The following is a 23,405-nucleotide window of genomic DNA, read 5'->3' on the forward strand; positions in this document are numbered from 1 at the left end:
AGCGATAGGGTCTCGTGTAGTATCATGATACTACATCACAGTAGCTTTTTTTAATGGAGACGCATGGTAGTCATGGTGAATAATGAAGATTAAAAAAATCCGTCTCCAAAATAAAAAAAATAAGTTCCGTGAAAATTCAATATTATATGTGAAATTTCCTCGGAAATCCAATAAAATAAATATCAGCGACTGAGCCCCCTGAGTCTTAAATCTTCCAAAACTGCAAGATGTGGTTTGTAGCATGATTTTCGCCTAACTAGTGTTATTCGAGGTATAGTTCGATATATTTGCTTGAAGGGTCAATTAACTATATTCAATTTGATGCCGAAAGATTTTAAATCGGTTGATCTGCTCAAAAGTTATAAATTTACAAAGTTTACAAATTGCCCCTGAGAGGCAAATAAAACAATACAGATGTAATTTTTTTCAATGAAAAACAGCTATAGCGATTTCGAATATTATCGAAGCAAAAAAATTCGAAAGCGACTTTTGTGCATGGAATTGCTGAATATGCCAAAAGCAGTAACAGCTTGCTTCGGTATTAGGAGTTGTCTTCAAAGTCATATTAACCGATTACGTGCTTTGAGAATAATTCAAAAACAATAAATTAGTGTTCATTATAATTCGAAGCCAAGAAACGTTAAGCGTCCTTTTTATCACCTACGAACAAGTGACAAAAACGGAAGGGTTTTCTTAATCGCATCGTGATAGATGATAAAAAATGGATTCATAACAGCAACTCAAAGAAAACAAAGTCATGGGGACTGCCCGGTCACGTTTCTACGTCGTCGACTCAATCGAATGTACTTGCTGTGAAGGTTATGCTGTGTATTCCGGGGAGCTCCGTAGCCGCAAGGTTACAGAGTCCGCCTTGGTAAGTGGGTGGTCGTGGGTTCGAATCTTAGTAGAATCAGGCCATTTGGTTGCCAAAGGACTTTTAGCATGGGTTTATTCTCAGGCTCCCACCAAGTACCTTTCCAAGTACCTTTCCTTCAATCTGAATTCTACAATACCTCTATTCTAACAAAAATCCTTCTAACTAACAAAAATAAGTCCCTGTTATAATAAAACTGGTATGAGTAACGTATGAAAGTTCCCTCCAGGGAATTGTAATTAGGCTATTTTGTTATTCGACAAAAATCGTTGCAATCCTCAATTGCTACGATAAGCTCTCTTTATAGCCAATAAGTTAGCAATTAAGTTAGTTGTAAGTTTACTTCCCCTTTTCTGACAAGTAGGTTTAAATCCCTACGAATGATAAGTCCTAATTGCGAAAGCAAACAAATCCTAACAATTAAAATTACAAATTTCCAACAGTGTTGAGAAGTCACCATTTGTGATTGGACACACATACTCATTATTTACTAATATTTATCATAAATACTTAAGCTACTAACAAAACCCCCCCTTAAAAAAAAAGGCTATTTTGTTAGGTGGGTTAGAGGCTCGGTATAGTAGAGTAGTAAGCTTGAAACGGAAAGGTAAAAAACTTACACACAAGTTCGGATATGAATGATAAGCATATCACTTACTTCAATAGTGATACTACCAATAATATGAAATGCGGAGTACAGAAAACACCTGGGTAATATCACAATAGGTCTAATCTCTGGTCGCAGGGATGAGTCCACACAGGAAAAAAGCTGTGTATTTGGTGGAACCAGGTCTGCGCGAAAAAAGGCACAATATGAGCAGAGGCACTATGAAGTGATCCTACTGTATGACAACGCTCGACCTCATATGTCGATAAAACTTATATAGAAAACTGTACTGCAATGTAAAGTCAAGTTTCTCCGAATTCTTCCATTGTTTGTAACGTTTACATTGAAAAAATGGACAAAATTTACCGATTTTTCTTGGGTTTACTTGCAAACGCACTGACGACATACAGCATCAATCATAGTAACCCATGAGTCTGCAGAAAAGAAATTGACAGCTCTATCAGTCGAGCTCTAAGCGGGTTAGCGAAAACAGTGAAGCTGCTCCGTTCAAGAGAGTACGCGTCCAAAGAACGGTACCCCATCACGTCGAAAACAGACGTCATGCGGCACTTTGTGGTGCCGGATACCCGCATTACGGCATCTACAACATCTTGACACTATTGGAAAACGATCAGAGTATTGAAAGAAAGCCCGGTTCCGGACGGCCGACGACTTTGAGCGAAAAGAAGCTCCAAAGGATACTAAATATTTAGTAAGACCGAAGGAAAAGTGGCTACATCGCTACGTGCACTTTGTCGGGAGATCAGTGCAACCGGCCAAACAGTGACAAATTACCTAAAGAAAAGTAACTGAAGCAGTCCGGTCCAGAGTCTTTAGAGCTGAAGGCAACTTGCTTTGGAGCTGCAGGCAATGACGCAGTGGCAGCGCCTGAATAAGATGGTCAAGTCGATTTTCCTTGCAAATCGCGACGTGGCGGTGGTGATGGACGACCTATCTTACCCTGAATGGCAACAACTGGCAGGGCACTTCGTATGTTACTTCCCCCATGAAGGAAGTGAGCACCGAGATGAAGTTCATTTTACATACCAAGTTCCCCAAGGAGGTGCTGCTGTGGCTGACAATCAGCGAGAAGAAGATATCAAAGCCGCTCGTTTTTTGCTCCGGATTGGCCGTGAACTGGAAAATTCATAGTATAAAGTGCCTGCTGAAAGTAGTGTCGCTTGAAGTAATCGAAAAATACCATACGGGCGAAGACGCGGCGTTCAGGCCGAATCAGGCTTAGGCCCACTACTCGCAGCGATCGTTGGAGGAAATGAAGCGGCTGAATATCGATGTGGTATCCAAGTCGGCGATTGTCAAAGTATGGTTCTATTTTATATGTAAAAATTTTAGATTAACTGTATCTTTGCCATTTTTATTATGCAACGCTTCAAATCGTATTGAGTATTCAATTTGTTTTCAGTACAATTGTTTCTAGATATCATACACTTATATAATGTTAAATAATAAAGGATGTAAAAGAAAAATGTTGAGAAAAAACATAAGTCTACTCGGGTTTTACGATTCAGCTTACTATTTTTCAGCCATACTCAAAACTTCAATTTTATGCAAAAATAAACAAATTGTAATAATTTTTGTAAGATTTGAACCAGTGCGACTATTATTTTGATCTTTTGTGGTATGCTTCATCGTGGCAGACATATTACTCTTGTTGGAAGTGCTCGTCGTTGTCATATCGCATCCTTGCTTCCAATTTGGCACTGAATTCCGTATGAAATGTATTACCTCATTAGAATTTGCAGACCAGACCATGAAAGGCTCCATCGTTCCTTTTCCAAAGGCTCCTATTATTGTATTCGTGCACTGCATTGGCAGAGCGAATGTTCTGCGGTTTCACATTCAAACAAATCGTGAATGCGAATTTAAAATTATTTCTTTTTATAAAAGCATTTTCCTTGCTCAAACGATTTATGTTTTCCGGGTTCGAATCACCGTAAATCTAATCTAGTTGGATTTTAATTGATTTCTTTCGGTGAGATAAAATAAAAACAGTTACGCCATATACTTTACGTTACAGCTTACTGTTTGTCAGCCATCCTCAGAACTTAAATTATACGCAAAAATAAACAAATTGTATAGTATATACCTGTTTTAATTTTTTCGAACAATCTACCTGACGACTTTGCTAGGTACCAGTCGCAGATCTGGAATACACATTAAACTAATTCAAATATTTATAAAACCGTCAAAAGCTAGTTAATATTTTTGAATTTGACAGTACTTATTTCCGGTAACGTACCTGATAAAATATTTCAGGTTTAGAATGGCTTGAAGCAAACTTGTACATGAGCTTGGGAAGCAATTTATGAACACCAATAGTTTTTATATCATTTTTTTTTTTAATTAGAAGCATGAAAAAAATCCTGATTCATTGAACCGAGTCATCGATTATTAATTAGTGCAGTATCCACCTGTTCTTAACCTGAATTTTTTTTCACTCTTAACTAGCCTCGAAAAAGCTGAGAAATATTGGATGAATCGTGGATTTCAAGTCAATAAATAGTTAAAAACACCTCAAACAGCTACGCTGATATATTACATGGTCTCCAAAATACATTTTATATATCATAATGAATGTCACTGAATGAATATATATAAAATGTATTTTGGATAATGAATGTCACTGAAATAATGAATATCACTGGTTAAAAAAAAAAAGAAAGAAAATGACAAAATCGAACGTTGACGAAGCTGATCAAGTCGGAATGATATACTAATGAACAAAAATTCAAGTAAATTATACTCAAAATTCGTAGTTTCTGCATAAACTTCCAAAACCCAAAATCTGCATCCGTGAAGCAAAATAATATTATATCAACCCATTCTCCACGAGTACATGCCAGTTTCACGCTAGCTAATAATTTAATTTAATTTAGATATAATCTGAGAGCAACACCGACACCAACTGTGCTTGTTATCAACCTCTTTTTGAAACTAATCTGGCGAAAAACGTGTTCGAACATGTTTTGTTAACCCTTGGAAAGCTAACCTTTGCCGATTATAAGTACACAACCGATTTGAATATTAAATTTTTTTAAAGCTTATCTTGAGATTTGTCGGAAATAATACGCAGTGATAATTGCTGCGCAATAAATTACAATAAGAGCACATTTCAATATTTTTAGGATTTGGAAGAAAGATTAAAACTGGAAATTCAATTTATAGTAATTTGATAACATTTGCAGGTAAGCTAATATCATTTTAAAAGTAGGTAAGCGAAGAAACAAGGACATCTTCAAAGAGACACTAACAGAAACACCTTGTCCGTTGAACATTTCTTTTTTACTCCTTGGGTGTTTCATCACACTTCAACGCTTCAAACATACAGCATGCAAGTCTGCTTTTTGTTAGGTTGTTATATCTGACATTCCAACATATAACTCACAAAGGTTTTAGGTGAGTTATTCGGATGAGTTATGTTCACTTGCTTGTATAAATTTGGCCAAGAACAGGCATTATTAAATCTTTGAATGAAGACCAAAAACATACCGTCGACATAACGAACGGATATAAAACTCGTTCGTTTCGAAGAAGAACATATATTAAACAACAACACTCTCTGTTTGTGGGCTCCAAGCCACTCATTCGGCAAGCTGCAAGTTTATTTTGCCAAAATAATTAAACATAATATTTATCAAAATCAGCAAAAGTAATCAAGCCGGTGGTAGGATCGTTCAAATTCAACAAAAATATTTTGAAGTGATGTAGAAGTTGTTAAGAAAAATGAAAGTTCTGTGAAGCTCATTTCACCAACTCATTTCAGGAGCAAAATACAAGTTATGAGCGTAAACCCCCATATATTGTAGTTAGTTCTAGAGTTTAATCTAGCAAATAGTTTCAACCGCAACCTTCTTACGATTCAATGATCGTTACACTATGGTACATTAGTTTCTCTCCGTTCTATACTCTACTTTTAACCTCTAATTAATGGTATAACAAATCAAAAACTTTCTCACAGCCATTCACAAATAAATTAATGGTCAAATTTCGAATCCCCGCCATCCCCATTCACACTTCATACATCGAGACGCAATTCAGCACCGTCTCAAGCACACACACAGGCTGTGGGGTAATTAATTCGTCCAGGAAATATTGCAACATTCAGCTGTTGTCGGAGTTGTAGCTCGTACTCCTAGCACTCGCCTGCAACCCCTAATCCCGCGTAATGGAACAAAGCTCTTACCCGAAATATATGGAGGAGAAAAAAAAAACAAGCATAAAGCACCAACACAGAGCAACTGCTTCGAAGAGCCCTGTCTGCTTGCACGACCCACTGAAATATACACCAACAGCCCTTGGTCCGAGGCTCGCACCCTCAATCGTTTGACTGGTTGAGCTCGTCGTTCGTCAGTTGCACATCTGCAGAACTCGAAGTCCTACTCATTTACGGTTATATTTGTACACTCATTCACTTCTCGCCATCAGCGAATTCCACCCCTGCTCGATTGTAAATACTCGGGCGCACAATATTCAAACCGCGCTGTTATTATTTCCTGCTGATGCTGCCAACACACAGGACACACAGCCAGAACTTTTGCTTCACTCTTTTATTCTACTGCTGATCTCGATTATACATCATCATCATCATCACCGCCGTCGTTGTCGTCGCCGTCCCAATCTATCCTTTCCAAAGTCGGTACACGGCGGACCACGCGAGGTTTTCCACGATTTTAATTTTTTCCGTTTTCGATTACTGCTGGCAATTCAAAAACCAAGCGCTAAAGCTGACTCACTGTGAACCGGGGCGAAACTGAAGGGGAAGAATGGTCGCGCGCGCACAAACGTTCCTGTCGAGATCTGTCGTACAACTGAGAGGGACCTGAGTCATACAGCTCAGCACAACCCCCTGGTCGAAAGCGAAGATACCAGTTTTCCCCGAACATTGAACCTGAGCAGGTGTTGGTGAGCGATCTCATTGTGTCCATCAGCAGAGGATTATTACACACTGGCTTTTCCCGGGGTTGCACTTGTGGTGGTGTCAGCGGGTGCACACTTTTACTGTTACGTTGCATACTTAATAAAGGTTCTACACTGGTGCTAGTAAGGATGACTCTCGCCAATCTACTAAACGCTACTGTACACACACACAATTATTCAGCTAGTGTAGTACAAACCAGCATAAAAATCTTCTCGCGACTTCCTTTTCTCTCGCAGTGAACATAAGAAGAGCTGAATGGGTATAATTTACAGACTTTCTTATGTTGTAACGGTGAGTGTTCTCTGTTTTTAAGTTATTTCCTTTTGATCGATGTTTTTCCTCCTGGCGGCAATAATAACAACAGCAACATGCCACCCGTCTTCACGTAAACGTAAGGCTTCTTTGTTCTTCACCTTCTTCTGCTGGCTGGGGTTCTTCGAACGGCGCCGCGCACAGTGGGAAAAACAGAAGGTCATTGACCAAATATTGAAAATTCGATTTGCACATCAATTATATTTGTTTATACAATTGGTCACTGTCAAGGTGTTGAAATTTGAATTTTTAGATAAATAGAGCAAATCCCTACCAAATGATGTGAAAATACGCAAAAAATAATCGTGTGTTTGAATTAGCAAACTAAGTATTTTCCAAAAGTGGAAGAGTTTTTTAGACTCAAGAGTAATTCTCTACAAAACTTTTGATAGACAGTCTAGAATGGAGAAATGTGAGACATTTTTTCGAGTTGAGTTTTAGAGCATTTATATACAATAACTAGCAGACCCGGCAAACTTCGTCTCGTCCATTTTTGTGTTCAATTTAATAATTTTAAACATTCCAAGTTCATTGATTTCTTGCCTCTTGCGACATGTTCGTTATTCAAAGACATGAATTTTCTTTTGATTTTTGTTGTTGTTGAAACATAACTGAGCTGGAAGCAACCCAAGTAACCATAAGCATTAGGAGATAGCATTTTATTAGCACTAATTCAGCCTAGTTAATGCCAAATAGATTTATATCATGATTTTCAATGTCCTAAACGATATGTTAAACTGGCATTACTGAGAGCAAAATATTCGCTTAAAGAGCTACCGTAAGTGCTACGATGTGGTGTTCTAGATGCATATAGAAGACGCATTACATTTTCTCGTTAGTGCCAATAACGAGCGATATCGAGTGGTCAATAAAAAATAAACGGAAAATGGATACTCCACGTAAATGAAAAAAAACTTTAAGGAGTGGGAATTTTCGACGCAAAGTTCGGGTATATGAAAGCATGAAACTCCCCGAATTGCAAACTAGTGACTTGGATCCAGGATCTACATCTCCTGGGCTCGTGGTTTCGGAACCGTCAATATCAGAAAATGAAAAAAAGTCCCTCTTAAATTCCAAACGATGTTGAGGAAGAACGCATTTTTTTTCGTTTGTTTTTTGCCTTTCTCCTAGAAAGGTATAGCAATCACTTGCAAAACCGAAAGTATAAAAGTGCTCCTAAGGACCGAATGGCATATATCACTCGACTCAAATCGACGAGCTGAGCATTTTCTGAATGTATATGTGTGTGTGTGTGTGTATGTGTGTGTGTGTATGTGTGTGTGTATGTGCAGATTTTTATTCTCACTCACTTTTCTCAGAGATGGCTGGACCGATTCTCATGAAATTAATTGCAAATGAAAGGTCTCGTTGTCCCATAAGACCCTATCAAATTTCATTATAATCGGATTGTCAGTTTAGAGGTTATGGTTCAAAATGTAAAAATCATGAAACATCATTATCTCAAAAACTACAAAACCGATTTGGACCAAATTGATTTCAAATTAACGGGCTACCTGAAATACCCTTAACTTTTGAATTTCATAATAATTGAACTTGCGGTTCAAAAGTTATAACAAGAAACGTGTTTTGAAGACTACTCAATCTCACTCATGTTTCTCAGAGATGGCTGAACCGATTTTCATGAAATCAGTGTCAGATGGAAGGTCTAGTTGCCCCATAAGACCCTATTGATTTGTTTTGCAATCAGACTATTACTTTTCCTGTTATGTTTAAAAATGTGAAATCCAGCTATGCAAAGGAACATATTCCGAAGACTACTTGAACTCACTCACTTTTCTCAGTGATGGCTGACCCAATTTCTACAAAATTAGTGTCAACTAATAAGTCTAGCTGCCGCGTAACACCCTATTGAATTTCACTGTAATCGGACTGTAACTTCGTCTGTAAAGTACCGAAATGTGAAAATCACGAAACTTCATTATCTCAGAAACTACACAACCGATTTGATCAATATTAATATCAGATCAGCGGGCTAGTTAAGGGTTAACTGATGAATTATGATTGAACACGTGGTTTCAAAGTTTGGCTGCCCTATACGTTCCCATTTCATTTGATTATAATTGAACTTAAGCCATCGTTATGTAATAAATTGTTAATAAAACAACGAAAGTCTATTATTTCAAAGATTACATGACTAACTTGAATATAACTAGTATCATACGAACAAGTCATCTCTAAAACTTACAAATAACAAACTTCATAACAATTTGATATGTGGCTCAAAAGTTATGGAAAGAAAAGAAATTCAAAGGCTATTTAAAATTATACCTGCTTTGATTGATATATGTGGTCTCAACATAATTTAAATGTGGTTTTGTACTATTTGAACGTTCCAAATTCATTAATTCCTTGCGATGTGTTTAAAGTCTGCAAATGCACGACGAATCGGCCATAGGATATGATCAAAGTCAAATAACAAATCGTTTGAAATGAATGGTTTTATCGAAATGACAAAATCTTCGACATTGGATTTTGGCGCCCTAATTCTGAATATATTCATATTGGGTGCTATTCGGTCATTTTCAGCAGATTTTCTGGCATCAATCTGACACCGGAAATACCCATATTGGGAGGTATTTAGTTATTTTGGTTGTTTTCCAGAAACTAACAGTGGTCGTCTTTAAATTCAAAATGGTGTCAAGGGTCAATGTTTGGTTTCTATGCATCATCTCGATTACGGAAATATCCATGTTGAGTAATATTTGGTCATTTTCGACTGTTTCCTATAAGTTGGCATTTAGCGATTCAAAATGGTGCCTGAGGTCAATTGTTAGCTCATTGCATCATTCTGGTTCCAGAGATACTCATATTGGATGTTATTTGGTTATTTTAGGCTGTTTTTCACAAACCGGAAGTCGCCATCTTGGATTTCAAAATGGTATTCAAAATAATTTCTGGCCTCTGAGCGTCATGCTGGTTGAAGAAACACCCATATTGGGTGTAATTCGATCATTTTCCGCTGTTTCCCAGGAACCGGAAGTCGCCAACCTAGAATCCAAAATGGGGTCTGTGGTCGATTTCAGCAGCAGTGTATCATTTGTTACCACTAAAAACATTCACCTGCCAAATATGGTTCCATTTAGTTGCACGGGTAGAAATAAAATCTCGAAAACGGGCAAAATGACTCATGATTTCATGATTTGGATGTATTTTCATGGTATGAATATACACCATGAGTAAAGACTCATGGAATCATGAGCCAATTGTTCGTAACGCACCCCGTGCGTTACTGTTTTGCTGACATCATGAGCAATTTGGATTGAAACCATGATTTATGGGTCATGAAATTTGACTCATTTGACTCATGAAATCGGGCGTTCAGTTTATGAAATCTCCCTTTGACTCATGGAACCATGATTGTGATTTATGAAATCATGAAATGCGAGTCATAAAATATAGCAATTGGCTCCGGGAATCGAGTGTTTGATTTATGAATTTTTGCTTTGGTTTATTCTAACCCATGAAATTATGAGCTGAACTCGTGAAATCATGAGTCACGAGTCATGCAATTTAGCATTTGACTCCAGGAATCGGGTGTTCGATTTATGAATTCTTGCTTTGGCTACTGAAACCATGATTTTGTTTTATGAAATCATGAGTTGCGAGCCAGGACATATAGCATTTGACTCATGAAATCGGATGTTCGATTTATAAAACCTTGCTTTGATTTAGGAAACCATGAATTGAACTCATGATTGATTAGTCTAGTTTTATGAAATTATGATTTGTGCAATCCGATTCACGAAATTGCCCAATCCGCACGAGAGTCACAAATAAAGTAAGACTTTTTTCTTACAATTGTCCCCCGAATGTTTTAAAAATAATATGGAAATAGTTTTTGTACGCGAGTAACCATTACTTTTTATAGAAAAACTTGTGTTAGTTTTCTTACAAAAGACACTAGCGCTATGATTATAAAACAAATTTTTCTTTTATTTTGTCTCTGTGATAATTGAACTAAAATTTATTTATTCTTCTCTGAAGGGTCTCACAGGCGAAATTATTCCATTTGTGAAACGAAATTATTTTTTCCATCAAGTATTCACGGTGATAATTTGAAGTAGAAATGTTATGTTGTCTTAGAATAGCCACGAAGTCATTAAAAGATACATTTAAATTTTTCTGATAACTTCATGGTGACCTTCATAGGAATAGTTTCCCCTGTTAATCACTGTGGCTTCTGTGAGAGAATATTTGACAAAAGTTTTGTTCAATAGAATTTGTGACCTTTTGAAAAAAACTTATATGTTATTAACATTGTCGCAGTGATATCACTTCGAAAGCTTCGAAAAGATTAGTTGAAATTAATTAACATATTTCTTGAAACTAACGTTCGATTAGTCTCAAAAGAGTCCCCGTATTAATTGATGTTTATTGAAGAATAAAGAAATGATCCATAACCGTTATTAAGAGGAATGCATCTTTTTTACGAAAGTCACCAAGAATTGGTGACGAGCACTTAAAGTTTGTTGGCTCACTTAAATGGAGGCAATGCTTGACGAAAGTAGTACATATATTAGTTTTCCTTGATAATTTTCATATATTTTGTAACAAAATTACAACAAGAATTATCCATAAACAGACAGACGCTTAAAAAAACAATAAATTTCATTTTTAGTGTTTCTAAAATATTTATAATTTTACGAATACTATCTAAAACCTAATTTTTGGGAAGGCGCGCGAAAATTTTAAGGGGTAGGCGACAGACTTTCTCCATGAAAATGGGGTTGCATTTGAAAATAGCTTTTGACATTCATCGCAAATTCAACTTGTTCTATGTTATTGCTTATATGTACACGTTGAATCATTTTTAATTTTTATCGGCGAAATAAAAAAAATTAAATAGCAATGTTCGGGAGTTGGTCACGAACAGTATATTTTATTTTAGAGCTTTGTCACGAAAAATATTCATGAATGTGTTGATAAAAATACGACTCGCGATGACAACTTAAAACAAGATTAGCCCCGCCATTTCGACGCTTTTTCAGCATTCCTGACCATTTACAGAACATATTCCTAATACGAATATTATTCTTCTCTTGAAGGTCACCAGCATGTCATTTGTGCGGACTGGGTGTACATTTAATTTATGAAACTTCACTTTGGTTCATTAAATCTTAATGTCATGATTTATCGATCACGAAACTGAAAATATAATTCATTTGATCTAGCGTTCCACGAATGAAATTAGACATTATATTTGAATTCGTGTTTTGGTTTATGAAGTCAGTAATTTATTTCATGAAACTACAATTCATTAAACTTAGGATAAAGTTCATAAACTTTAAATTGGATTCATCACTCTGATAAGTTGGAATTTTATTCATGATTATGAATTATTGAAATTATAATTTTTCAACTTAAAACTAAAAATCGTAAAAGATCAGATGTACACGGTCTTAGATGCCAAACCGTTACGGGTTTGAGGATTCGCGTTTGTAGTAACAAGTTCGACAGTCAGTATTATTTATGATTTGCCCGGCAAAACAAAGTAAAACATAAATTAATAAGTTTTCTTTGGCAGCTTTTCTGCAGCCGTATTATGCAAAAACCTGCCAAAGACGTTCGATACCCTAATCAATTTATTTTTGATCGTTTTTCCTAACGGGTTTTATGTTTTCTGAAAAAAGTACTGTAAATCTTTATCGATGACATTAGAGAACGCAAAATGTTTCTCATATATTTTTTTTTAAATGTCATTTGCATAGCATTGCATTTGCACTTTGCATAGATGTTCTTATGGGCTGAAGATGTCATTTTGTGCTATTATTATTTTTTGTTTTTGGTCACGAATAATTTGGCGGCATTCATAAATAACGTAATACCTATAGGAGGGAGGGGGGATATATTTTTTGGCATTACGATTTGTTATATAGGGGAGGGGGAGGTATGATCAGCGTTACGTAACAAAAAATCCATGGGGAGACTTTTCAAATATGAGCATTTTTATTTGGCATATTCTTCTACAGCGTTGCGTAATTTTTATGGGGGGGGTATGTTCGGACGCCTTAGGTATGTTCGGACGGTCGCAACTTGGATGCAACCCGGATCGAAAAGCACGAAAAACAAACGATCGGTTGCTCCAGCATGGTTAGTGACAATCCTTTACCCAATAATAAAATATAACTTTTTGTTCCGGTATTAAAAGATTTTGTGTTTGGTTGTGTTTTGGTTTTGCAACTTGAAAAACAGTTACAAACGTACAAGCAGTGCAACGTCACCCGTGGATTGCCTTATGGATGGTTAAAAAATATTTTTGGAAACAGAACGGTTTGTTTAATCGGTGTGACTTCTTCAGAAAAGTTGCAGATAACAGTTTTATCTTACCGATAAAAGTATACACAAAAAAAATATTTTGCAACACAAAACAAGGAAAACAACTTGTTTTAAAGTTTTTTTTAACTACAAATGGTTTATGGTTGTATGCTCCAGTATTGCTAAACTCGCTCTAAACAAGCATGTGATACTCCAAGTAGTGTTCTCACCGCTACCGAAATCACACACACAAGGGAGTACCTCCACCATTCGAACTGTCTCTCGTTCTTTCACACTTCCTTCATTTCACACCACCGAGTGTTGACGCTTGCGAGTTTTCTTCACTCCCGAAACCATGGACACACACTCCTATTTACGGTCTTATTCGCGTGCACTCCCCTACTCGCGAGCACGATCAGCCAAAAATAATTGTTTCAAGACGCATCGGAATGGCGTGGCGTGATGCAGCGGATCGATTATAGTTAGGTAAACTGTATAAATGTAGTAAAAGCTGTTCCTATCAGATGCTTAAATGTTTATAAGTTATCATCAAAATGTCGCCTCAAATTCTCTCAGAAAGCAATATGTTGAACATCATGGACATCCTGAAGAAGAACTATTGTTTGACGTTGATGGTTGCTCTAAACTGGGCTCCTTCGCATTATTGTGGAAAACATCAACAGGGTCTACTTATAAAAAAGTTGGTCACTCAGTTATTTGTTCCTTGGTGCACACTTAAATTTCGAACTCGTACTTAGACATGAAGATCATATCGAATTTACAATCGTCTATATCAAGGCACACCAACATTTTGATTAAGGTGTAATGTATGAACGACAAAATTTTAACTCTTCAATTGACTATTTTGTTCATCCTTGAAAGGACAATTAGTTTTTTAATTCAATTTAGGATATGATGCTGATCCCATCTCTGTGCTATTCCTGACATTAAAAGCTGTTTTCGGACTAAAAATTTGACGACAGACAGATTTTGGTTGCTAACACCCCCGTTTGTGTGTTGCCAAAATACGGCAGTTTTTTATTGTAGGAATTGTCGCTACCGCACATAAGCAGCTTTTTACTAGAAAAGGTAATACCGTTACACTTACCGCTGACGCTGCTACTACTACCGCTACTGGTACTCGCTATCGCTGCTGCCCGCTGCTAGATAGTTAGCACCCATCCTTCACTAGTAAACTGATTGCTTTTTCTAGACTTTTTAATAAATTTTGTTTTAATTCTTGTTATTTTAACACTTTTCAATATCAATTTTCAATAGTAGGGTAGCGAAAGGCTTCGGCAGGTTTCCTGCAGCAATCTTAACCACTGCCGAAGCCGTTCGCTACCTACAATAGTTCAAATAATCAAATTGCAATTGTCTGTATTTGGGGGCCAATGCGTGGGTAATTTTCAATTGATTGCTACAAACACGACGGAAATGCGTTGGAAACTAAGCGGCTTATAAGCATGTGAAAAAAACAAATTTTGTCCCCTTTTCCGTTTTTATATTTTCATTTTCACCCCAATGTAGCCGATCTTCCTGAGAAATGTAGTTCTACGTAAAAAAACAAGTCTTTATTATGCTCAACTTCAGTGATGTGTCAAGATAGTTTACAGTTCCAAATTTCCGCTAGCGAAATTTGTCAGAAAACCTGGTTGGAGAACACACAGGTATTTCACCAATCTGCGGTTTACAGTTCATGCGAAGCGAATACAACCGCCACCTAACTGATTGGGGAGCGGGGGTGATAGATGCAACCGAAAGATCATTCAAATCGATCGAGTTACTGCCGCGGCTTGCAGACGTAACACTTGGCTTGTGTGCGTAACACACACAGCTGTTTAAATTGAACAGCATTCGTTGGCACAGCCGGCACATTATTTAGTTTTTCGGCAAAATAGGCACGAATTCTTCTACCGCCTAATTTATCTTTACAGGCGGGACAAATAAGCATTGCCTTCCCTTGTGCGAATCCTTGTGGGCACGACCGTTTATTTCACAACATTGCTAGCCGATGTGACAAAAGGGCACTGGTTTCAAATCATTAATAGGCAGATGACACTCGCCGCACAGCTTCTTATTCATCAATTCTAGCAGCAGTCGTATGTTCTCTACCACAGTTGTTTCAGTTTCAACCGCACTTGATAATACTGTGTTGAGTAAATTTATGCAACCGGACACTCGTCTTATGTTTTATCAACACGTTCACTCGCGAAAACCTTGTTTTGCACATGAAATACGCTAGTCCACCTACGGTATTAATCACGGTTTCTGAACTTGCAATCAATGAATATACCGGCGCACAGTTTGACAGATATGTGTTACGTCTTTAGCAGTCATGAGTCGTATTTATAAAAACGCTCTGAGTAGCTCATGATATTCAGAGTCCAACCCATGGTATCATGAGTCATAACTCATGATTCTATGAGTCCATGCGACAGCGATGTGTTACGCTTATAATAGCCATGAGTCACATTCTTGAAAACGCTTTTCATAGCTCATGATATTCGGGGTTGACATCATGATATCATGAGTCATAGGTCATGATTCTGTCGGAAAACAACATTCATGATTTCATGACCTAAAAGGTCATGAAAACGGGAAAATATTTTTACCCGTATGATTAGTTCGCGAGATGTGCAGAAATTTATGCCGACTCATGTGCTTCCATTAGAGGGAGGGGCGTCGAACCATTATGGACATATTTATTACCCTTTAAAACATCCACATGCCAAATTCGGTTTCATTTGCTTGGTTTGTTCTTGAGTTGTGCAGAAATGTATGTTTCATTTGTATTGGACCCCTCCTTTCCAGAAGAGGGAGGGTCTCAAACTATCATGGGAACTTTTATCGGGACCAAAAACCCCTACATACAAATTTTCACGTCGATCGGTTCGATAGTTTTCGAGCCTATATGGATCAAACAGACTAACAGACCAGACTACATTTTTATATGTATAGATTACACCATCAATATTTTAGAACCTAAAGAGTGAATATACATTTATTGGATTGAAGCATTCATGTTAATCTATTTTTACAAATAAAAGTTTGAATGAGAAAGGTGGGTCTGACCGCTAGGTGGATTAATTTAGGTTTTTAACTCACATGTCAGGAAAGAGAAATCTCATGGGTGCTTCAAATCAGCATTAGTTTTTTTTTTTCTTCATCTATAGTTTATTTGACACGGCACATAAATCAGCATTAGTGATGCATATCAATGGTTGCCACCTGCAGCACTTTATCAGCTCGCTATTTTGCCTTTTCAACATTATATCAGATATATACAAACATTCAGGTCAGAATAAGTTCTTACCCAGAATTCTGTAATCAAATATAACTTGGGAAGGCACAGTGGTCGGAAAAGGCAATTTGACGTACTTAATTCTTTTGTGCTTAAACGGTTGATGTTAACCAAAGACAACGTTCAAAAGAATTGCTAACAAAAACTAAACGGAAATGTTGATAAGAAAGTTTTTTGATCATGGCCTATTATCATAAAAATAAAAATCTAACTTTTGATACAATGAAGTTACATGAATAGTTTCTTTAGTTGTAGAACTTTTCAAAATATGAAACTTTGCAGAAGATATTAAATTTCTATGATGTCTATTTACTGAAATACAAAGCATTGTCTCTGTCAACCCCCTAAAATTTAGTTTTTCTAGCATAACTTTTTAAATTTTTTTTCAAGAACATAATGTTCTAGACAAATATGACTAACATAAGAATACAGGTTTCTTTCGAAGACATGTTGCTACAATCGTTCTATACTAAGTTAGAGCGTTTTTTTAATAAATTATTCCGTAGATTTAAATGCTTATAGGGGAGAAAAAGGGAAGCCGGTACACATCATCAAATACTTTTTTTAAGCTTAGACCTTGTACTACAACATAGTTAAACTTTGATACTTGACAGTTCATAAATGAATGAGTAGAGTGATGTTTTCTGTATGTATTGTTTCGTTTTATATCCGATTGAATACTTTATTCATTGGGATTTCAGATTTGCGTTGATCAAAGTTGTAATTTTTTGTGCCGAATGCTGAACAATATCAGGGAAATTAACGTTTAATTTCAGGGAATATCAGGGAAAATCAGGGAATTTGATTTTGAAAACTTTTTCGCCAGCCTGTGCAAATCAATCAACCCTGTGGAACACTGATTTCCAAACTTTGCAGTTTTCAAAATTAAATTCCCCAATTCTCCCTGATATTCCCTGCAATATAAAATTAATTTCGCTGATATTTTTAGCATCCAGCACAAAAAAGTGCAACTTTGAAATCCCAATGAAAAAAGTATTTTATCGGATATGAAAACAAACAGTAAAGGACCCCCATTACCCACTGCTGGAAAAAAATAGTTTTAGTGCTGAAGTGTCATTTAAAAAAGAATCGCGCCTCGGTTAGAACGTGTTCTCTAATTTTTTAGGGTTTTCCCTGAGATTCCCTGATTCCCCTGATCGAAAACTGGATTCCCTGACATTCCCTGATTTTTCACGTTTATGCCACCCTGTTACTGTTCTTAGTTAAGTTATATTGTAGAACATTCTTCTTCTTCTTGACTTTATAAGCACTCGCTCAACGCTTATGCACCAAGACAGCCGCGCAAGTTTCCAACCCGAAAAGACAGACGACTACATCGAGAATCGAACTCTAGCCTTCACGCTTGAACTGCTGTGTATTTTGCCTACCAATCACAAATTCATCATGGCATCGAAATTTTACTTAAAATGCTTACACACAATATATTATTCATTGAAAGTGCACATTGTACTAAAAACAAACATTAAGTCTTGGTTTTTCCATTTATAAACAGAATTATTCGAAAAGAAGTCAATGGCAATCATGGGACGTTTACTCTATTTCAGTTGTTTTAGGGCAAACCAACCAAAACGTGGGTATCAGAATCGCTGGTACCAGGATCAATGAGTGGTAGGTAGATGAAAAATGTAAGCAGTTTGACTGTTTGAAGCCCCTACTGTGAAACTTTAAAGCAAAAAACAAAAAACTTTGGAAAAAGCAAAATGAAACAGTAATGTATTATCGAAATTGATTTATTGCCTATATAATATCGTCGTAGCTTATCCCTAATGTCGAATTCGTCTTAGCGGTGTAGCTACACTCGAACTACACTTTTTACCCTGTAACGGACTACACTTTTTCTGTCTCTGACTACACTTTTTCTGTCCCGGACAGCTACACGCAATGAAACTACACCGTCCCGGACTACACTTTGCAGCTTAAAAAAAAACAATTTCAGTGTAGTTGCATTGGTATGCGTAATAATAGGGATAGCTGTCAATTTGTTTTGTTTTGGTCACTATCGCCTTCGTCATTTCGCCTCGTTTCCATTTCATATTTCCATCTCGCAAATGTGCTGAAAAAAAAAATTATCTGACGCTTTACCACGTGGAACGGAGAACCAAAACAAACCAGTTTTTACACATACGTGTGGTGTAGTCCAGAAAAGTGTAGTCATAGACAGAAAAGTGTAGTCAGAGCCAGAAAAGTGTAGCCCGAAAAATGAAAAAAAAAAAAACATTTACGGAGTAACAAGTGTAGTCCGAGTGTAGTTACACCGCAGAAACGAATTCGACATTACATGAAACAATTTTTTTATATGTTGCATTGGTTTGAAACATTCATAATTAGTTGTTTTAAGCTTAGAAATAATGATTTTCGAAACGCATAAAAAATTTTCTTTACATGGTAATTTTGATATCCGATAACTAAGAGATACAAGTTTTTTTCAAAAACAACATCAAAAACAACCGAACTGCGTAGTTTTTATCGTTATTCAATTCAAAAACTTTTGTTTGCTTGTCCAGCATCTGTCCGCCATCGCCCCACTGTGCTACGGTGTGTATGTTGTTCGGTCTGTTTTGATCTGTTGGTCCCATCTACACGCAGTACAGTCCTCTCAACTACCACCACCACCATCGCACTATGCCTAATGGCAGGCGGTACTCCGCACTCACTCTCTCTCTCTTTCTTTCTCTCTCTCTTACGCCACGATCATGCTCTACCACTATACCAGCAAGTCAGCCTGCCTGGTGGGGGATTATGATGGCTTACGACGACGAAGAGCCAGCATAAGTATGACGCCTTATCAAAAAGAAAGGAAGCAACAAGAACAAAAAACGCCAGCCTAATATACCCTCTACATGGATGCGTATCTTGGGAGGTCACTTTGGGAGTCCTTGAAACATGTGTTTAGTGATATTTATCGGCGGGAGAACATTTGCCGTCTTTGTAGATTTAATAGCCTCCGAAGATGTTGTGCCACCATCATAAGACCTCAATTGGGCATCTGGGGAAGGAAAAGTTTCAGTTGTCATTCACTATCTTCTTGCGAATAAGTATGTCATGTGATATGGCTATATTAGCTGCAATATTGGACGTCTTATCGGTCACAGTAATGAATAAAATGTATAACGAAGTGGCTTCATTACATTTACTTGTGGAAATAAATAGAACATGGGAGCTCGTTGTTGTCAGTGGTGCTTTTTATTTTGGACATTCGCTACAAGCATTCTAGAAAATTGGTCTTCTGATCGTATCAAATTGTTATGTGGTGATACAGTCATCCCAGTATTATGGGTCAACCCTATATTACGGGCTAATACACTTTGTATTGGTTTCTAACATATGTCAATAACTTGTAATAGTCAAATTTAAGTTTGGTGAACGTTGTTCACGTTCACTAAACTTAAATTTGACTATAAAAAGTTATTGAAATGTGTTAGAAGCCAATACAAAGTGTAGACTGGCCCACAATACTGGTTGGCCCATAATACTGGGATGACTGTAATTAAGGTAGTCAGAGGTTGAGACAAACACATTGCGTGAAAATCGCCTTCTAACTTTGCACGCACCTGGACGTGACTCTGTGCTGGTGGCGTGCCGCTAATAATCGTGCATGTGGTTTTAAGTGTTCGGATCCCGGGATAATTTTGGAACGAACATGTAGTTAATATAAAAATTTAATTGCACCAGCCAACTAACAAGAGTAAATTGAAGCTTACTCTTATTTTCGAATGATGAGAATTCCAATCATGCCAAAAAGTGAATGAAAATAATACTTTTTAGATCTAGATCAAGTTCCGATTGCAGAATGTAGCACCAGGGCGTTGCTTTAGGTCTTCCATTGTTGCTAAATTAGATAAAGTATATAAACTTATGAAGTATAATAAGATTTCAAATTACAGAAAAATGTTTTTTTTTTGTTTTTTCTTAGTATCAAAAGCTGTTATAGTTCTAAGATAGAGCAACGAGCGAAATAATTTAATGTCCGGACTATAAAGAAGAAGAGAAATAGTGATTGATAGTAGAATCAAAGCAGAATGTAAAGTTAACACAGCGGAACGGCAGATGTATGCATTCCACATTAGGTTTTTTATCAAGTGCCATCGTTATTTTGACTATAAATAATTTTATTAAATTGAACTTAAATTAAACATTCAATATAAATGTGTTCAGCAAAGAACATCCAAGAAACATAACCTTTTAGATTAAAAGAGAGAATTGTAATAAATACCTTTTTAAAAATTTGCAATGAAAATAAATTGAATGTGTGAACGTTTTTGAAACCAGTATAGATACTTTTATACCTTATCCAACCTTTCATCCCCCATTCGATCATTCAGCTTCCGTTCCTTTGTCCTTTCAGACAATACACACAGCCTTTCACACAGCCATCGGCTGTCGTGTATTGTTGCTCCGCAAATCGAATTAATGGAGTGCAGTTCAGTTAGTAAAACGATAAAAAGCTCCCACCGTTTTCGCCAGACTAACTTCCATGCGCCATCACGATTCACGACCGGGTAAGAGGGAAAACACCCCTTTCAGGCAAAATATAATCGCGTGTTCCACCCGCGTTGCCTTGTTGAGTTCCGATCTTAGCGGCCGCATGTTAAATTTTCATCTTTTTCCTAAACAGTAACGGTAGCCGGGTCGGCTGGCAGCCCGGAACGAGATTGGATCGGAAGAAGAACGCTCGAATCAGATTAATCGGAGGTACGTATGCCGAGCTGTTGGTGGAGTGGCATTATATGTTCTGTTTGGGAACAGGTCGTAAATTTTTGGTTTGCCAAATTTGTTCACAGACACGAAACGTGCGGAAGATGCCACCGCGTGACAAAGTGATTACGTTCGTTCACACATTTGGCACAGCACAGAACCGGGGGGAAAACGATTCGTGAAGAAGGCTATGAAGATAAGACACAATTGACGGGTATTCAGGTTGAATGACAATGTGAAGCCGTAGATTTTTATTGTCGGAACTCGCTACCGACGAGAATTGGTTCTGTATCCTTTTCAATTACCGTTGACTGCGTTGATCCGAGCTGGACTGTTGTACGAATACTTAATTACTGTTTTGCAATCTACAATCAGAGTGACAATTTATTCGACAATGGGATATGAGTTGATTCAAACGCCTTGTTGTTTGCTTTACTGGTGAGAAATACTGGAAATTTCCGGATGGCCATTAAAATTGACTCTAAACTAGATCCCCCGCTTGTAACATATCCGGTATAAAACAGAAGTTTACACAACCAATGGGACTCAGTTTGCTGCGTCATAATTTACAACAGAATCTGGTACATATGTAAATATGCATCTCTCTTCGTGTTCTGGAGCGACTGCTACAGTAGGACCATGGCAGCTACAGTACAGGACACTAATAAAGTACACAGCATAAAGTCATTTACAGAACTAGTCGATGCCTAAGTTTGGGTTTTTCGTTTAGTTTGGAGTTGTTTTATAAAATAGTGATTTTGCAGCTAGACAAAATCAAGTTCGCACTATCAGTGCTGATAAATTCATTTCTGCAAAATTACAGCCAATCTTTTTCAATTGTTACTTCCAATGAACGCAGCACTCTTTAAGATAGGGGTACCTGAAGTAAAACGCACCAGTTAGTGAAAGCAGAGTTAATTCTTGTTGAAGCTGAGAGAAAAAAACAATGTTATATAACGATCAAAACAACAAAACCCTCATTTATTATTTTAAGCTCGCATCAGATAGTGAAATATTATAGAAAATGCATAACACACATTTTTAAGTGAGTGTAACAATTTGTAAAAGTCACCAATCGAGGTAAAATGCACCCTTGCTAGAGTAAAATGCAACGCAACACAGGGGCAAAAAGCACCATGCCAATGAGGTAAAATGCCCCCCATGAAAGAGGCAGAATGCACTACAATTTCGGGGCGGTACGGCTCATTTTGTCATCTAATAAATAATAGCAAAATGTATTTCTTTGGATTTCCATACACTCGTGTGGCATGGTTTTTGAAAATACCGTTTTTGATTGCCTGTAGCACCGATCGTAGCTGTTCAACGGTCTATGACCGCCGATTGGACTTCCGGACATTGTTGGAAACGAGATGAAATGTAAGCAAAAATATTGTTTACAAAGAGTCCTTTTGCTTCGAGCTGCGAGAAGCGTTATGGCCCAATCGTAACAACAAAATGTTTCTGGTTACATAATGGTAATGCTCATTGGAACTTGTCAATATTTGATCAAAAATATGTTGCTCGGTGTTGATTCGATGCAATGACATTTCTCGCTGGTAGAAAACTACAATTGAAGAGCTAAATAACACTTATTTCAGCTGACAAAAAAAATTAACCGTATGCAAAAATTTTTCTTATTTATTTACACTTTCTGACAGTGCAGTGCTGCCAAATTGACAGGATTAGAATAGGAAACATATCTCACCAAACATGTGGCAAATGAGCTCTTTTTCCATGTTTGGCGAGATATATTCAAATAGAAAATTTTTTTTGTTATTAAAATGTTTCTCCATTGTAAATCGGAGAATGTGCATCTTGAATCAAAGGTGATTATTACCACAGGTACCCTTCATCCATTAACCCAGAGATGCCGATGTTTTTAGTTTAAAATAAATTCTTTCAGTTTTTTTTTCGCGTGATGCAGTCAAACAGTTGAATCACAAAATCATCCAGTTTTTATATGTTTTTGAAATTATAAAAAACCACCTCAAGCTAAATTTCAACCGCAAGAATCAGCTTTGCCTTATCAAATTTTCACTTGTTAGTTTTATTTGTCAAACATTGAGGATCCAGTTTTTTTCCAATTTTATTCTCAATATTATTCCGGTTTATTCAAAAATGTCATTGGCAAGCTGTCATACTCTGATGAAATATTTCACGCGCATCGGTCACGGTCATGCAATAAAATTTGCTGGAAAACCAAACAAATGATCTTCAGCGTTCCTTTGTTGTCATAATAAAACGCCAGAATTGATCCTTCACTTGCCGCGTAATGCCGCTCTGTACACTGTACTGTACAAAGACCGAATTCAAAAAAATACACTTCATACACTCCCCCCACAATTATGGAACTCCCACAATTACGGATCACTTTTGT

The 23,405-nt window shown here is 37.0% G+C and overlaps 1 protein-coding gene across 3 annotated transcripts in view; it reads right to left on the reverse strand.

Annotated features, from left to right (window-relative positions):
* Window positions 1-23,405, reverse strand: part of LOC129720174 (RNA-binding protein 24-B-like) — a 183,915-nt gene that overhangs the window by 92,959 nt on the left and 67,551 nt on the right. Inside the window, exon 1 of one of the 3 annotated variants that reach the window (XM_055671611.1) lies at window positions 5,686-6,322. The exons of the other annotated variants lie outside the window; for them this stretch is intronic. The gene's annotated coding sequence lies outside the window, so the exon portion shown is untranslated. Of the gene's footprint in view, window positions 1-5,685; window positions 6,323-23,405 lie in introns of those variants that run through there. 3 annotated transcript variants of the gene reach the window in all.

The sequence above is a fragment of the Wyeomyia smithii genome, chromosome 2 (genome assembly GCF_029784165.1).
Source record: "Wyeomyia smithii strain HCP4-BCI-WySm-NY-G18 chromosome 2, ASM2978416v1, whole genome shotgun sequence".
NCBI classification, from domain to species: domain Eukaryota; kingdom Metazoa; phylum Arthropoda; class Insecta; order Diptera; family Culicidae; genus Wyeomyia; species Wyeomyia smithii.